A 16,587-nucleotide genomic window follows, 5' to 3' on the forward strand; every position below is an offset into this window, starting at 1 on the left:
ACTTGCCATTCTCAAACATACAGGTTTGTTTTTTTTTTATGAATTTCTGCTTTCTCTTGACCTTGCTTGCTTTTCTCTTAACCCATCTCCTACCATGTAGGTCTCCATAACCACAAAGTTTTCCCTGATGTCTCCCTGCAGTATTGATCTAAATTTCCTCTCTTAGATCACTGTGCTCTCTTTTTTAACCTCTGAATTGCAATTACTAGTTCACCTTTCTGTTTCTGCCAGTAGCTTCTGAGCTCCTTAAAATAAGAAACATTTTCTTTCTAACCACCATTGTAGCACATGATAAATGTTGAAAAACTGTGTTTACATGTGAAAAGTAAAGTAGTAAGGCAATTATGTAGATAATACAAAATTAAAATCCTATTGGGCAAAAATTTATTTTAACATGGCAAATATAAACACAGTGATACCACTAAACCACTAAAGGTTTTTAAAGTTATAACAAAAACATCCTTATTTTATCATACTCTCTTTTCAGGGTTCTCTTTGTCAAAAAATTTACTTCCCGTGTGCATGGAGCTTCTTTTATATGCCATCAAAATAAGTAGGTAAATTCAATAGAGAAATTTTGATGAAAACATTCCCATTCAAGGACTTTTTTTTCTATATTTGATTCATGCATATTTTATTATTGACCAATTTCCTGGAAGATACTTTTATACATATATCAGTAAGAAAAACACTAGCATTTTTTAAGCTAGTATTTCTTTGAGTTGATAGATCATAAGAACTTCTCTTTCAGCTGCTTTATATGTATAAGTATCAATATCTTGTCATAGCTTTTTTTGCCATAAATTTGATTACTACTTTTGATAATGTGATACCTTGGTGTAATATAACTTTTTTCAAACTACTCCCAAGGATTAAGTCTTACTAAATAAATTTTTCAGAAAATCTATTAAGTACTTATTATCAGAGTCCTTGTGATTAAAAGAATAACAAGATGTTATGATTTATGGTTTCCTGTATGTGATAGCAACTTGAAATTGAGATGACAGCCTTAGTATTACATGCATTTTGGCCAGAACATATTATAAAAGATACACTCTCTGCTTCTCTGTGACTAAAATATTTTTTCAAGATTTCCTACACCAAAAAATCTCCAATCGCATACATATTTAAGAAGGGAGTGAATCAAATACCTTAAAATCATCAAAACACAGGTGAATTTAATTTTCCATTATCCCCATTAACTGGAATCTGGCTTTTGCCCTAAGACTTGCTCTCACAAAGACATATCCTATTTCTATTATGAGGGTCTCATTGATTTTTATTAGAGCACCCCATCAACACAGGGAGAAAGATAGCAATTTGGTATGTGTAATTTGAAAGAATTTCTCCAAGACTTCTTTGGGGTAATATCGGAAAGTTCCCTTGATATCTACTTTAAAAGAAAACTGGATCTTAAATTTAACTCCACAGAAACACATCTTTTGAAGTATCACAAATAAAGCAGGTTTTCTGCCTGGGGACACTTGCCTATTGCTCTAGAAATTGCACTTACTATACTATGGAAAATGGGACATTTCTACATTTATTTGTCTCAAAAATTGCCCTAAGAAGGATGCCCACTGTCTCAACTATTATTTCATGTTGAATTGGGAGTATTGGGAAGTGCATTCAGACAAAACAAAAGAAGTAGAGGCACAAGAATTAGGAAAAATAAAGAAAGAAAACTCCTTATTTGCCATTTATGAGATAGTATTCTTGGAAAACCTGAGAGAATCAAAAATAAAATTAACACATACATAAATTCTGTGAAGTAACAGAATGCAATTTTAACATACAAAAATCAATAACCATTTAGAAGACATAATGGAAGAAAAACTCCATTTATAACAACAAAAAATATAAAATACTTAGGTATAAACTTAAAAAGAAATGTGCAAAATCTATATGATGAAAACTTTAAAATATACCTGAAATGCACAAAAGCAGATTTTAATAAATGGAAAGACATTCTTCACTCTTGAATAGAATGAATCAACATAAAAGAGTTAATTCTTCCTAAGTTATTATGTAAATTAAATGTGATCCAATAAAAATCCAACAAATTTTATTGCTAGAGCCAGAGAATTTTTTTTAATATTTTATTTATCTATTTGTGAGAGAGAGAGCGAGAGAGAGAGAGAGAGAGCGCACAGCAGGGGGAGTGGCAGGCAGAGGGAGAAGCAGGCTCCTTGCTGAGCAAGGAGCCCCATGCAGGACTTGATCCCAGGACCCAGGCATCATGACCGGAGCTGAAGGCAGATGCTTAACCGACTGAGCCACCCAGGTGTCCTTAGAGAATTTGATTATAAAGTTCACACTTTAGAACTCAACATATGGGGACTTCCTGGGAAGATGGTGGAGTTGGAGGACTTAAACTCATCTTGTTCCACTGAGACAACTAGATAACACATCAGTGTAAGTAACTAAGAAAACTACCTGAAGACTGGCAGAACAAACTCCATAACTAAATTCAGAGAAGAGGCCACATTGAAGAGGGTAGGAAGGGTGGAGATGCAGTGGGTAGCTAATCCCTGTGGGTCTGGCCATTGGAGGGAAGGAGCTGGGGGCACAGAGAAGAACAAGAAATAGGCTATCACACTTGGGAACCTGCACAGGGAAGATGAATCCCCACAGCATTTGGCTTTGAAAATTAGAGGGGATGAATTTCATGAGTTCTTACAACCAGTGGGACTTAAAGCCTGGAACTTTAAAAATCAGCAGCTTGGCTCTTGGAAGAACCCAGAGAACAAGAGGAAGCTGAGTTCATGCCCTTAAAAAGATAGCATGACAAACAGCCCAAAGAGATATAATGTAGAAGCAGTAGTTTGAAAAATGCCTAGACCATATGAGAGGGAGAGTTGTTTACTAAACTCAGAGCCCCTGAGGGACAGAGGAGCTTGCAGGTGCCATTTCCTCCTGTGCCCCTCCAGCAAAAACACCTGGTCACCTGCAGGAACCAGTCCAACACCAGATTTCACTATCTAACTGGCTTATACCATGCTCTGCTCCCTGCAATTTGGTGGATCTGTCCCTTCCAGCCAGGCCTGCCTCAGTCCTGGCACTGAAGGTTCATGCCCCCATCCCAGACCAGTCCAGCCTCCCAACACTGCATCCTCTGACTGTGAGCTTTGCAGGGCCCTGGTCTTGGCAGCTGTGGTGGGTCAACTCCTGGAGAGGACAGTGCACTTTGTTAAAACTGCATCCTCTGCCCTCAGAGTGGCCCTATTCTGCCATTGTATCAGCAGCAGCTGCATCTCCCTTGTGGAAGAGGACCAGCACATCTTGTTAAAGGTGTGTGCCCCACCCACTACTTCAGGAGCAAGAGACATAGGAAATGAGGAGACAGAGGAATATGTCCCAAATGAGAGAATAGGACAAAATCACAACAAGAGAGCTAAGTGAAACAGAAATAAGTAATATGTCTGATAGAGAATTTAAAGTAATGGTCATAAACATTCTCACTGGACTTGAGAAAAGAATGGAGGACATCAATGAGACTTTATTTGAGAGAGTGAGAGAGAGTACATGAGAGCGGGAAGGGTTAGGGGGAGAAGCAGGCTCCCCGCTGAGCAGGGAGCCCGATGCGGGACTCGATCCCGGGACTCCAGGATCATGACCTGAGCCGAAGGTAGTCGCTTAACCAACTGAGCCACCCAGGCGCCCCACATCAATGAGACTTTAACACAGAGATAAACAAGAACCAATCAGAAATGAACACAATAACTGAAATAGAAAATACACTAGATGGGATAAATGGCAGTATAGAAGCAGAAGAATGAATCAATGACCTAGAGGAGAGAGTAATGGAAAGTAATTAAGCTGAAGAGATGAGAGAGAAAAAATTATGCAAAATGAGAATAGCGTTCGAGGACTCAGCCACTCCATCAAGTGTAACAGCATTCACATTATAGGGATCCCAGAGGAAGAAAAGAGAGAAAAGGGGGCAGAAAATTTATTTTAAGAAACAATAGCTGAAAACTTCTCAAATCTGGGGAAGGAAACAGAAATTCAGATCCAGGAGGCACAGATATCCCCCAACAAAATCCCCCAAGGAGGTCCAAACCAAGACATGTAGGAATTAAAATGACAAAAAGGAGTGATAAAGAATTTTAAAAGCAGCAAGAGAAAAGAAAAGTTACATACAAGGGAAACCTCATAAGGCTATTGGTGGATTTTTCAACAGAAACTTATCAGAAAGAAGTGGCACGATATATTCAAAGTGCTGAAAGGAAAAATTCTGTAGCCAAGAATACTCTATCGAGCAAAGCTATCATTCAGAATACAAGGAGAGATAGAGCTTCCTAGACAAACAAGTTAAAGGAGTTCATGACCATTAAACTAGCCCTAAAAGAAATGTTAAAGGGAACTCCGTGAGTGGAAAAGAAAGACCAAAGCAATAACAATATGTGTATCTGTAAAATTCAGTCAAAGGACTCACAAAATAAAAGGATGCAAATTATGACACAATATACCTAAAATGTGGGGAGGAGAGGAGTAAAGAATGGGTTAAAACTTAAGCAACCATTAACTTAAGATAGACTGCTATATTCAGAAGATGTTGCATACAAACATAATTATAACCACAAATCAAAACTAGTAATAGATATGCAAAGAATAAAGAGAAATCAAAGTATATCACTAAAGAAAGCCAACTTATGGAGAGAGAAGAGAGTAAGGGAAGAAAGGAACAAAGAAGATCCACAAAAACAAACACAAAGCAACAAAATGGCAATAAATACATATTTATCAACAATTACTTTGAATGTAAATGGACTAAATACTCCAATCTAAAGAATAGGGTGAGAGAATAGATTAGAAAATAAACAAGGCCCATCGTATGCTTTCTATAAGAGACTCACTTCAGACCTAATGATACATGTAGATTGAAAATGAGGGGATGGAGAAACACTTATCATGCAAATGGATGTCAAAAGAAAGCCAGAGTAGCTATACTTATATCATAAAAGAATTGACTTTAAAACAAAGTCTATAACAAGAAACAAAGAAGGACACTATATTATCACTAAGGGAACAATTCACCAAGAATACCTAAACTGTAAATATTTATATGCCTAACATGGGAGCACCCAAATACATAAAAGAGTTAATAATAAAAATAAATAATTGGTAACAACATTATAATAGTAGGGGAAATTAACACCCCACTATATCAATGGACAAGTGATCTAAGCAGAAAATCAACAAGGAAACAGTGGCTTTGAATGACACACTGGACCAGATGGATGTGACAGATACATCCAGAACATTTCATCCTGAAGCAGCAGAATACACATGCTTTTCAAGTACACACAAAACATTCTCCAGAAGATTAAGTCATAAAACAAGTCTCAACAAATTAAAAAATATGAAAGTTTTACCATGTATTTTTTCCAACCATAATGCAATGAAACAAGAAATAAACCACAAGAAAAAATCTGGAAGGAGCACAGATACATGGAGGTTAAATAACATGCTGGTAAACAGTGAATGAGTCAACTAAAAATCAAAGAGGAAGTTAAAAAAAATACATGGAGACAAATGAAATGGTCCAAATCTCTGGGATGCAGCAAAAGTTAAGCAGAAGTTTATAGCAGTACAGGCCTACCTCAAGAAGCAGAAAAATCTCAAACAACTGAACCTTACACCTAAAGGAGCTAGGAAAAAAAGAAAACCCAAAACCAGTAGAAGGAAGGAAATAAAGATTAGAGCAGAAATAAACAATAACTAAAACAACAACAATAACAACAGAACAGATCAATGGAACCAGGAGCTGGTTCTTTAAAAACATCAACAAAATTGATAAACTTTTAGCCAGATGCACCAAAAATTTAAAAAAAAGAGAGAGAGAGGATTCAAATAAACAAAATCAGAAATGAAAGAGGAGAAGTAGTAACTGACACCACAGAAATACAAAGGATTATAAGAGGATATTATGAAAAATGATATCCCAAAATTTGGATGAATTGGCCCAAGACTGATGACTGCATAAAGAAGATGTGGTATATATATGTATACAATGGAATATTACTCAGTCATAAAAATGAATGCAATCTTGCCATTTGCAACAACAGGGATGGAGCTAGAGAGTATATGCTAAGTAAAATAAGTCAGTCAGAGAAAGACAAATATGATATGATTTCACTCATATGTATAATTTAAGAAACAAAACAAATGACCAAAGGGAGAAAAAAGAGAGAGAGAGGCAAACCAGGAAACAGACCCTTCACTACAGAGAACAAACTAATGGTTATGAGGGGAGGTGGGAGGTCGGTTAAATAGGTGATGAGGATTAAGGAGTACAGTTGCTATAATGAGCAAAGGGTGTTGTATGGAAGTGTTGAATCATTATATTGTACACCTGAAATTAATATTATACACTAGAAGTCCTAGTCTCAGCAATCAGACAACAAAAAGAAATAAAAGGCATTTAAATTGGCAAAGAAGAAGTCAAACTCTCACTCTTTGTAGATGACATGATCCTTTATGTGGAAAACCCAAAAGACTTCACCCTAAAATTGCTAGAACTCATACAGGAATTCAGCAATGTGGCAGGATATAAAATCAATACACAGAAATCAGTTGCATTTCTATGTACTAACAATGAGAAAGAAAGAGTAATTAAGGAATTGATCCCATTTATAATTGCACTCCAAACCATAATATACCTAGGAATAAACCTAACCAAAGAGGTGAAGGATCTGTACTCTAAAAACTACAGAACATTTATGAAAGAAATTGAGGAAGACACAAAGAGATGGGAAAACATTCAGTGCTCATGGATTAGAAGAATAAATAGTGTTAAAATATCTATGCTACCCAGAACAATCTACATATTCAGGGCAATACCAATCAAAATACTACTGACATTTTTCACAGAGCTAGAACAAATAATCATGAAATTTGTATGGAGCCAGAAAAGACCCCAAATAGCCAGAGGAATGTTGAAAAAGAAAATCAAAGCTGGTGGCATCACAATGCCAGACTTCAGGCTATATCACAAAACTCTAATCATCAGGACAGAATGGTACTGGCACAAAAACAGAAATGCAGATCAATGGAACAGAATAGAGAACCCAGAAATGGACCCTCAACTCTATGGCCAACCAATCTTTGACAAAGCAGGAAAGAATATCCAATGGAGAAAAGACAGTCTCTTCAACAAATGGTGCTGGGAATATTGGATAGCCACATATAGAAGAATGAAACTGGACCATTTTCTTACACCATACACAAAAATAAATTCAAAATGGATGAAAGACCTAAATGTGATAGGAATCCATCAAAGTCCTAGAGGAGAACACAGGCAGCAACCTCTTCGATCTCGGCTGCAGCAACTTCTTGCTAGATATGTCTCCAAAGGAAAGGGAAACAAAATAAAAAATGAACTATTGGGATTTCATCAAGATAGAAAGCTTCTGCATAGCAAAGGAAACAGTCAACAAAACTAAAAGGCAACCTATGGAAAGGGAGAAGATATTTGCAAATGACATATCAGATAAAGGGCTAGTATCCAAGATCTATAAAGAACTTATCAAAGTCAATACCCAAAAACAAATAATCCAATCAAGAAATGGGCAGAAGACATGAACAGACATTTCTGCAAAGAAGACATCCAAATGGCCAACAGACACATGAAAAAATGTTCCACATCACTTGGCATCAGGGAAATACAAAACAAAACCCAATGAGATATCACCTTACACCAGTCAGAATGGCTAAAGTTAACAAGACAGGGAACAACAAATGTTGGAGAGGTTGTGGAGAAAGGGGAACCTTCTTACACAGTTGGTGGGAATGCAAGCTGGTACAGCCACTCTGGACAATGGTATGGAGGTTCATCAAGAAGTTAAAAATAGAGCTACCCTCCGACCCAGCAATTGCACTACTAGGCATTTACCCTAAAGACACAAATGTAGTAATCTGAAGGGGCACCTTCACCCCAATGTTCATAGCAGCAATGTCCACAATAGCCAAACTGTGGAAAGAGCCAAGATGTTCTTTGATGAATGGATGAAGAAGATGTGAGATATATATATATATATATGAGATATATATATATATACCACACACACACACACACACACACACACACACACACACACACACAATGGAATATTACTCAGCTGTCAGAAAGGATGAATACTTACCATCTACATCAATGTGGATGGAACTGGTGGGTATTATGCTGAGTGAAATAAGTCAATCAGAGAAAGACAATTATCATATAGTTTCACTTATATGTGGAATATAAGAAATAGCACAGAGGATCATAGGGTAATGGAGGAAAAACTGAATGGAAAGTCATCAGAGAGGGAGAAAAACCATGAGAAACTCTTAACTATAAGAAACAAACTGTAGGTTGCTGGAGGGGAGGTTGGTGGGGGGATGGGGTAATTAGGTGATGGGCATTAATGAGGGTATGTGATATGATGAGCACTGGGTGTTATACACAACTGATAAATTATTGAACACTACATCTGAAACTAAGTATATACTATATGTTGGCTAACTGAATTTAAATTAAAAAAATATTACACACTGTATGTTAACTGAAATTTAAATACAAACTGAAAAGAAAAGGAACTTATACAACTTAACACCAACACCCCCCAAATAATCCAATTTAAAAATGGGCAGAGAGGGATGCCCGGGTGGCTCATTCGTTAAGTGTCTACCTTCGGCTCGGGTCATGATCTCCGGGTCTTGGGATAAGGCCCCGCAGTGGGCTCCCTGATGAGTGGGGAGTCTGCTTCTCCCTCTCCCTCTGCCTCTGCTTGTGTTCCCTCTCTCACTGTGTGTCTCTCTGTCAAATAAATAAATAAAATCTTTAAAAAAAAATGGGCAGAGGACATGAACAGACATTTCTCCAAAAAAGACATCCAGATAGCCAACAGACACATGAAAACATGCTCAACATCACTCATCATCAGAGAAATGCTAATCAAAACAACAATGAGATATCACCTCACACCTGTCAGAATAGCTACAATCAAAAACCCAAGAAACAAGTGTTGGCAAGGATGGGAAGAAATAGGAACACTTGTGCACTGTTGGTGGGAATGCAAACTGGTGCAGACACTGTGAAAGACAGTATGGAGGTTCCTCAAAAATTAAAATAGAACTACCCTATGATCCAACAATCATACTTTGGGTATTTACCCAAAGAATGTGAAAACCCTAATTCAAAGGGATACATGCATTTCTATGTTTATTGCAGCATTATTTACAATAGCCAAATTATGGAAGCAAGCTAAGTGTCCATTGATAGATAAATGTATAAAGAACATGTGGTTTATATATATATACAATGAAATATTATTCAGGCAAAAAAAAAAAAAAGGGAATGAAAGCTTGTCATTTGTAACAACATAGATGGAGCTAGAGTATAATGCTAAGCAAAATAAGCCAGTCAGAAAAAGACAAATACCACATGATTTCACTCATATGTGGAACTTAAGAAACAAAACAAATGAACAAAGGAAAAAAATAGAGACAAACTGAAAAACAGATCTTAACTATAAAGAACAGAGGGCAGATGGGTGGAGGATGAGTGGATAGGTGAGGGGGGATAAAAAGTACACTTATCTTGATGAGCACTAAGTAATTTATGGAGTTTTTGAATCACCGAATTTCATACCTGAAATTAATATAACACTAACTATATTGGAATAATAATAAAAAGGGAAAAAAAGAAAAAAATTCAACACATGATGAAGGTGGCATTTCTTTTTTTAAATTTTTTATTGTTATGTTAATCACCATACATTACATCATTAGTTTTTGATGTAGTGTTCCATGATTCATTGTTTGTGCATAACACCCAGTGCTCCACGCAGAACATGCCCTCTTTAATACCCATCACCGGGCTAACCCATCCCCCCACCTGAAGGTGGCATTTCAAATCACTAGGGAAAAATGTAGGCTTTTTAATGAATGATGTATGAACAACTGGGAGGCCACCCATACTTCATATCATATATCAGAATAAACTCCAAATAGGGCAGAGATCTATTATAAACTGTGAAACCACACAAGGACTAGAAGAGAACAGGTGAAGATTTTAAATAACCTCTGGGTGAGTTATGACTCAAATCCAGATACAATAAAAGATTGATACATTCAAATACATTAAAAATACTTTTAAATTAGCAAAACCACCATAAACAAAAGCAAATGACAAATGACAGATGAGGAGGAAACATTTGCCACCTTATCGTAAAGGGCTAACATCTCGAATATAGAAACATTTCTTAAAAAATCCTACAACCTAATACAAAATAAGCAAAAATACAATCAGGTCATAGAAAAAAGATATACAGAAGGCCCTCAAATATATAAAAAGTTTCATAACTTCTCTCATAAGAAAAATGCAAACTGAAACTACATTGAGATACTATTTCTTATGTATTAGAAAAACAAGAGTTCAAAATCTCAATAACATATTTTGTATACAATACTACAAGAAACAGGTCCCCAGATATTGCTAATGAGAATTCAAAGTGATATAACCTCTTTGAAAGGAATTTGGCATTATCTAGCAAATGATTTACTATTGACACAGCAGCAATTCCCACATATAGGAATTTAACCTGAAGATACACTTTCACAAATGTGAGGAAAAAAATATGCACAATGTTATTCATTGAAGCATTATTTTCTAATTGGCAAACTACTGAAAACATCCCAAATGTCCAGCCACAGGAAACTTGTGGAATAAATTATGGTGCATTCACACATGGAATACTATTCATTGTGGAAAAAAAAAAGGTTGAGGAAGAATTCTATGAATTGGTATGAAATGATTTTCAGGCACATTGTCATTTGGAAAAAAAAAAAAAAAACCCAAACCCAGGTATATGTAGTATACCATTTTTTGTGTAAGATAGAGAAATGAGGCTATACACATACATTTTTTATCTAAATGTAGATAAGTGTGTGTGTGTTGAAAACATAAATACAGGAAGGATAAGCCAAAAATGAATAAAAATTTTTACCCATACAAGGTATGGGGGGAATGCAGTGGAGGGACAGTACTGGGTGTGAGACTCCTCGGAACATATTGTTTTAACTTTTGAACAACATAAATGCTTTACATATTCAGAAATAAAATAAAATTAAAAAGAATTTTAAAAAGATAACTCTACAAATGGATACAAATAGAAACAAATGAACCTAACTATATATCAAATTGATGATTAATCATATGGAAAAAAGAAATTCATTCAAGTAAATTTTAGACACAGTACCCTATGTATCATAAATGGGCTTTTCTCTAAGTACAAGAAAAACTGCAAAGAAATCCTGAACTCTATTGTTTTGTTGTTAATGGCATTGATGTAGTAATACTAGACATAATTTTTGTATATTTTAGAAAAGGGAAAATTGATGAATATATTGATGTTCTTGGGAACAGATATTTTCACTGTGAAAAAGAGATACTAACTTGGAGGGGGTTTAAGTGTCTGGATTTGGATTGTAGATTTCAGTATGAACTCCTGACTTAAATATATACATGTATTTCTTAGTTTTGTCCGCTGAATGGGTTTAAAGAATGACATCTACTAGCCATCAACACACTCAACATCCTGATCTCAGTTTCTAAATACATTCCCCACCAGAAGATATCAAGGGAGCTTCCTGCAGAAATGCCTCGTTCTGAGAAGGGATCAAGAAAGTGCAAGGCAACGCCTGGGACACTTCACCAGAGGTATGATAACTTGTTAAAAGGACCCAAAGGCTGTCTTCATAGAATCCCACTTGTCATGTCTGGGACAATTAGAGCATCAAAAAGAATAGTGTAGGTAATGGATTACAACATAGCTAACAAAGAAGAACACATGAATCCATAGTAATACCCCTAACAAGGCAGAAGAGTATCAAAGGCACTTCTTTACAAAAAAATGCCAGCTAATGAGTGTAGAAATAATAATAGAATTAGAAATTTTTCCATTTTGGGGGTGTCTGGGTGGCTCAGTTGTTAAACATCCAATTCTTGGTTTTGGCTCAGGTCATGATCTCAGGGTGGTGAGATCCAGCCCGGCACCAGGCTCCATGCTCAACGGGAGTGTGCTTGTCCCTCTCCCTCTGCTCCTCCCCTCACTCAAGCTTTTTCTCTCTCTCTCTAAAATAAATAAATATTTTAACAAAAGAAAATTTTCCATTTTTCAAACACCAATACAATAAATCATTCAGGTAAAAATCATGAATGGATGGTGAAACCACTGAGTGAAGATTTGTTGGGCATAGAATATTCACACAGATCTTCCAAATTATTATTCTACAGATTACATACAAATTTCAAAGTGTAAAAGATTTCTTTACACTGTGGCAATATGGGGAACACCACCATAACCAAATGACCAGTGTTAGTATTACCAACAATGGGACAAACTGATATTTTATATTTCTTGCCATGAAGCAGTGGGAGATATATCGATGTAGTATTCTTGCCAAAAATGTCCAACATGAATTAAATCATTAAAAAAAAGCCCAATCAAGTTGAAGTTTGGGGCACTATAGAATACAGTTGGCCTCAGGTTTTTTTTTTTTTTTTTAGAGAGAGGGGGAGGGGCAAAGGGAGGGAATGAATCTCAAGCAGGGATCCACACCCAGCACAGGGCCTAATGTGGGGCTAAATCTCACAACCCTGAGATCCTGATCTGGGCTGAAATCAAGAGGGGGGCACTTAAACAACTGAGCCACCCAGGTGCCCAGCCCCTGAGTAATTTTTTTTAAGTCAATGTCATGAGAGGCAATAAGTAAATAAATAAGTAAATAAATAAATGGTGAGGCAGACTATCCTAGTTTATTTTTTTATTTTTTTTTTTTTCACCACAGACTATCCTAGTTTAAAGGAGGCTGACAGAAATGAAAACTAATGCAACAATTGATTCTTGATTAGATTTTAGAAATAAAATCGGCATAAGAGACATTTGAGAATGACAGGAAATTTGAATATAGATTTCAATTTTGATAGTATTACTGTTCCATGTAAATTTCCTTATGAGTGATAATCTTATGATATTGTGGTTAGGAAGATATTGTGTGAGGAAGTAAAGTACTGCTTTTAAGTGATAGATGCTAAGGCACTAAGTGCTGAAGTGTCATGCTGTCTGCAACTTATTCTCAAGTGGGTCCAGGTGTGGCTGCAGGAAAAGAAATACAGAAAAAAATGTAGTGGTAAACATGGCAAAATGTTAACTATTGGTGGAGATAAAGAATATATGGATATTTATTATACTATGCTTTTTTCCTGTTTGACTTTTTAAAATACAAATTGAAGAAAAACAAATCAGACTGCAAAAATGATTTTTTTGAGTGTATTTCTACTCGGTTGAGCATCCTAAGTCAATTTTACATCATTTACATTCAAGTAGTATACATTCAAGTATAGCAACATTCCCTTAGAGAATGCAATCAGATTGGCCACATTCCAAATTACAGGAGTGGAATTTACATTTTCATTTTTCTGCTTCTGTTTCTTAGGGCTTCACCTCTCCTTCTATCCATAGCAACACTTGCTTCAATCTTAAGTGTCCAGTTCTAGCTACAGAGGAAAACTGTATGACAGAATTTCCCCAAAGTCACAGAATCTTCATTTCTTGTCATACCTCCTAAAAGGTTTTACATTTTCAAGACTATGGAAAAGATAATAAATGATTCTTAGATTGAAAAATATTTTTGAGCAGGGCTAGCTCTTCTCAGTGTACCTTGAAAGAAAATATCCATATTTGAAGACTTATAAAGCAACTGTTTTCTTAAGTATTCTTGTATCTGACTCACACTATTTCTTACCCATTGGTGCAATTAAAGGTAACTAGATTAGTAGTTTGCACTTCAGAAAATCATGAGCTACTCCATGGCAATTTATAGTCTCTAGACAGCTTGTTTCCCTAACTTTATTTTTTTTTAGGGTTTTTCCTTAAATGCACATAACTTCTCCAAATGGCAAAATACATGACTTGAGGTATCAAAGCCATGTAACCAATGACCAGGGCCAAATTCCTGTGTAGGGGAGAAGTGCACCATCATTTTGTAATTAGTGCCCACTAGTCTGGCCAGTAAGGTGAAGTTTACTTCGAATATTTTCTTTTACCAATTTTCTGATATCAATTCTGATCACCTTCCTGGTGAGAAATTAGACATTCAAAGCATTATTATTGTAGGGCAATGATTTTTATTTTGTTAAAGCTCTGAGCTTTCATTTTTGTAAATAATATATAGTCCTAAAGCATAGTGGGAAATGGGAAGTCTCTTATTCTCCCTTTTATCTTTTTGTTCATGATGGTGCTCAAATCATAATGTCTGTAACTCAAATCAGAATGTCCATCAAGGCTGGTGGAGCTATGTGGTCTTCAAACAGACGTATGTTTTTTAGGGCCTGAAGTTGATATGATTTTTGTGACCCATTTTAAGAAAAATCATAAAAAGTTATTAATAAAGAGTCAAGTACAAATGTGAATATTTATTTAGAATGAGAAAGAAGTGATGTGTAATACAACAGAAAAATCCCAAAAAATAACATATCTTTTTTTATTAATCAACTGCCTAATACATATTTTTATTTTTGACAATAAACTCATCACCTTTTCCATGAAATGTCAATTTTGTAATAACTTTTTATAAAGAAAATGAGACAGTAATTCAGTCTTTCATCAAGCACTGCTGATTGAAATTTATAGAATTTTTCAGAAATTTTCTCCTTCTGTAATTTGTTATTGGTACTGTCATGAAATTTTAGAACTGTTGTCCAATTTGGAAAAATCTCTACCAAGTTTCTTTCATATATGAATTATAAGATTTCAGATAAGATTTGAATATTAAGTATACTTTTGATAGGAGGCAACTGATTACTGGAAAAATCTTCCATAGACTAACTCATGCTTCCATAGAGTTCAAACTTCATTTCTCCTTCAGTACCCTAATAGTTCTAGGACTAGGAATTGTGGGCACCTTTGTGTAACATGCTGAGTTGAGTGGTGGCAGGAAATGGTAGGGGTTTTTCTGGAAACAAATTCTATGCAGAGTAGCTAGCAGTAATTTGATGATTCACAGAACTGACTGTGAATCACTTATGTATATTCCCCTGAACCCAACACTTCACAGCTGCTATGGGGCCTCCTGCCAGGAGGGGCAGTATGATGGAGAAGAAGTTGCAGTAGAAAATGATAATAGTTTTTGTGGAAAGAGCCAAGATGTCCATGGACAGATGAATGGATAAAGAAGATGTGGTATATATATACAATGGAATATTATGCAGCCATCAAAAGGAATGAAATCTTGCCATTTGCAACGACATGGATGGAACTGGAGGGTATTATGCTGAGTGAAATAAGTCAATCAAAGAAAGACATGTATCATATGACCTCACTGATATGAGGAATTCTTAATCTCAGGAAACAAATTGAGGGTTGCTAGAGTGGTGAGGGTTGGGAAGGATGGGGTGCCTGGGGTGATAGACATTGGAGAGGGTATGTGCTATGGTGAGTGCTGTGAATTGTGTAAGACTGTTGAATCACAGACCTGTACCTCTGAAACAAATAATACATTATATGTTTAAAAAAAAAAAAAGAAGATAGCAGGAGGGGAAGAATGAAGGGGGGGAAATCGGAGGGGGAGACGAACCATGAGAGACTATGGACTCTGAGAAACAAACTGAGGGTTCTAGAGAGGAGGGGAGTGGGGGGAATGGGTTAGCCTGGTGATGGGTATTAAGGAGGGCATATTCTGCATGGAGCACTGGGTGTTATGCACAAACAATGAATCATGGAACACTACATCCAAAACTAATGATGTAATGTATGGTGATTAACATAACATAATAAAAAAATGAAAAAAAGAAAATGATAATAGTTTTAACTGATTGCGATAAAAATATCTTACTTTTGCAAATTTTTCTAAAGTATATAACCATGTGAACATATTAGTAAGGATTGACCTTCATTTGTTTCATAGTAAACCCATTTCTGGCCTTTACTACAATACAAAGCTGTCCTTTTCCATGTCCTTAGTAAACTGTTGAAAAGCTAGGGATACAGGGATCATACTCTATGGTCCTCTCCATTCATCCCATGCCATGCACATCTAAGTAAGAGCAAAAAGAAAATATATTTTTACTCTTCAGTTAGTGAATTTTTATATTTAAGTTTGCCCACATGCAGAGGTAGGGATGAATGAAATTAGCAAGCTTTTTTGGGTACATAGTGGTTATATGGCTTAACAGAACATTGTTCAGAAACTTTTAATTGAACTTAGGTACCTCATAATTGCACAGAAAAATATTTCAAAGGACATTTTCAAAAGTAATAAAGGTTTAGCATTTAACAGAAAACTTATTAGGTGGAAGGGACTAATTATGATCTTAAAGGGAAATGGGAGAGATTAAATATAATGTCCACAAAGGCAGAAGTATATTAGTAGAATACTACAAAATCCAATAGAAATACTTGTTAAAAAAATAAGGGTAAATACCATTCTGCGCATTTTCCCTTCTCCTAGGGAATTAGTTATTTATGTGGAGTAGAAAATCTGATGGGATACTTCCTTTATGAAGGAAGTAGCAGGTGGCTGTCTTTTGGAGTGTGGAAA

At 35.8% G+C, this 16,587-nt stretch overlaps 1 long non-coding RNA gene and 1 pseudogene across 2 annotated transcripts in view; both read left to right on the forward strand.

Annotated features, from left to right (window-relative positions):
* LOC112837866 (uncharacterized) overlaps window positions 1-16,587 on the forward strand; it is a 258,371-nt gene that overhangs the window by 158,162 nt on the left and 83,622 nt on the right. The window lies entirely within an intron of this gene.
* Window positions 2,998-16,587, forward strand: part of LOC112837788 (coiled-coil domain-containing protein 112 pseudogene) — a 40,058-nt pseudogene continuing 26,468 nt past the window's right edge.

The sequence above is a fragment of the Callorhinus ursinus genome, unplaced genomic scaffold (assembly GCF_003265705.2).
Source record: "Callorhinus ursinus isolate GAN/ISIS: 27379988/994484 unplaced genomic scaffold, GSC_fseal_2.0 scaffold22, whole genome shotgun sequence".
Classification (NCBI taxonomy): Eukaryota; Metazoa; Chordata; class Mammalia; order Carnivora; family Otariidae; genus Callorhinus; species Callorhinus ursinus.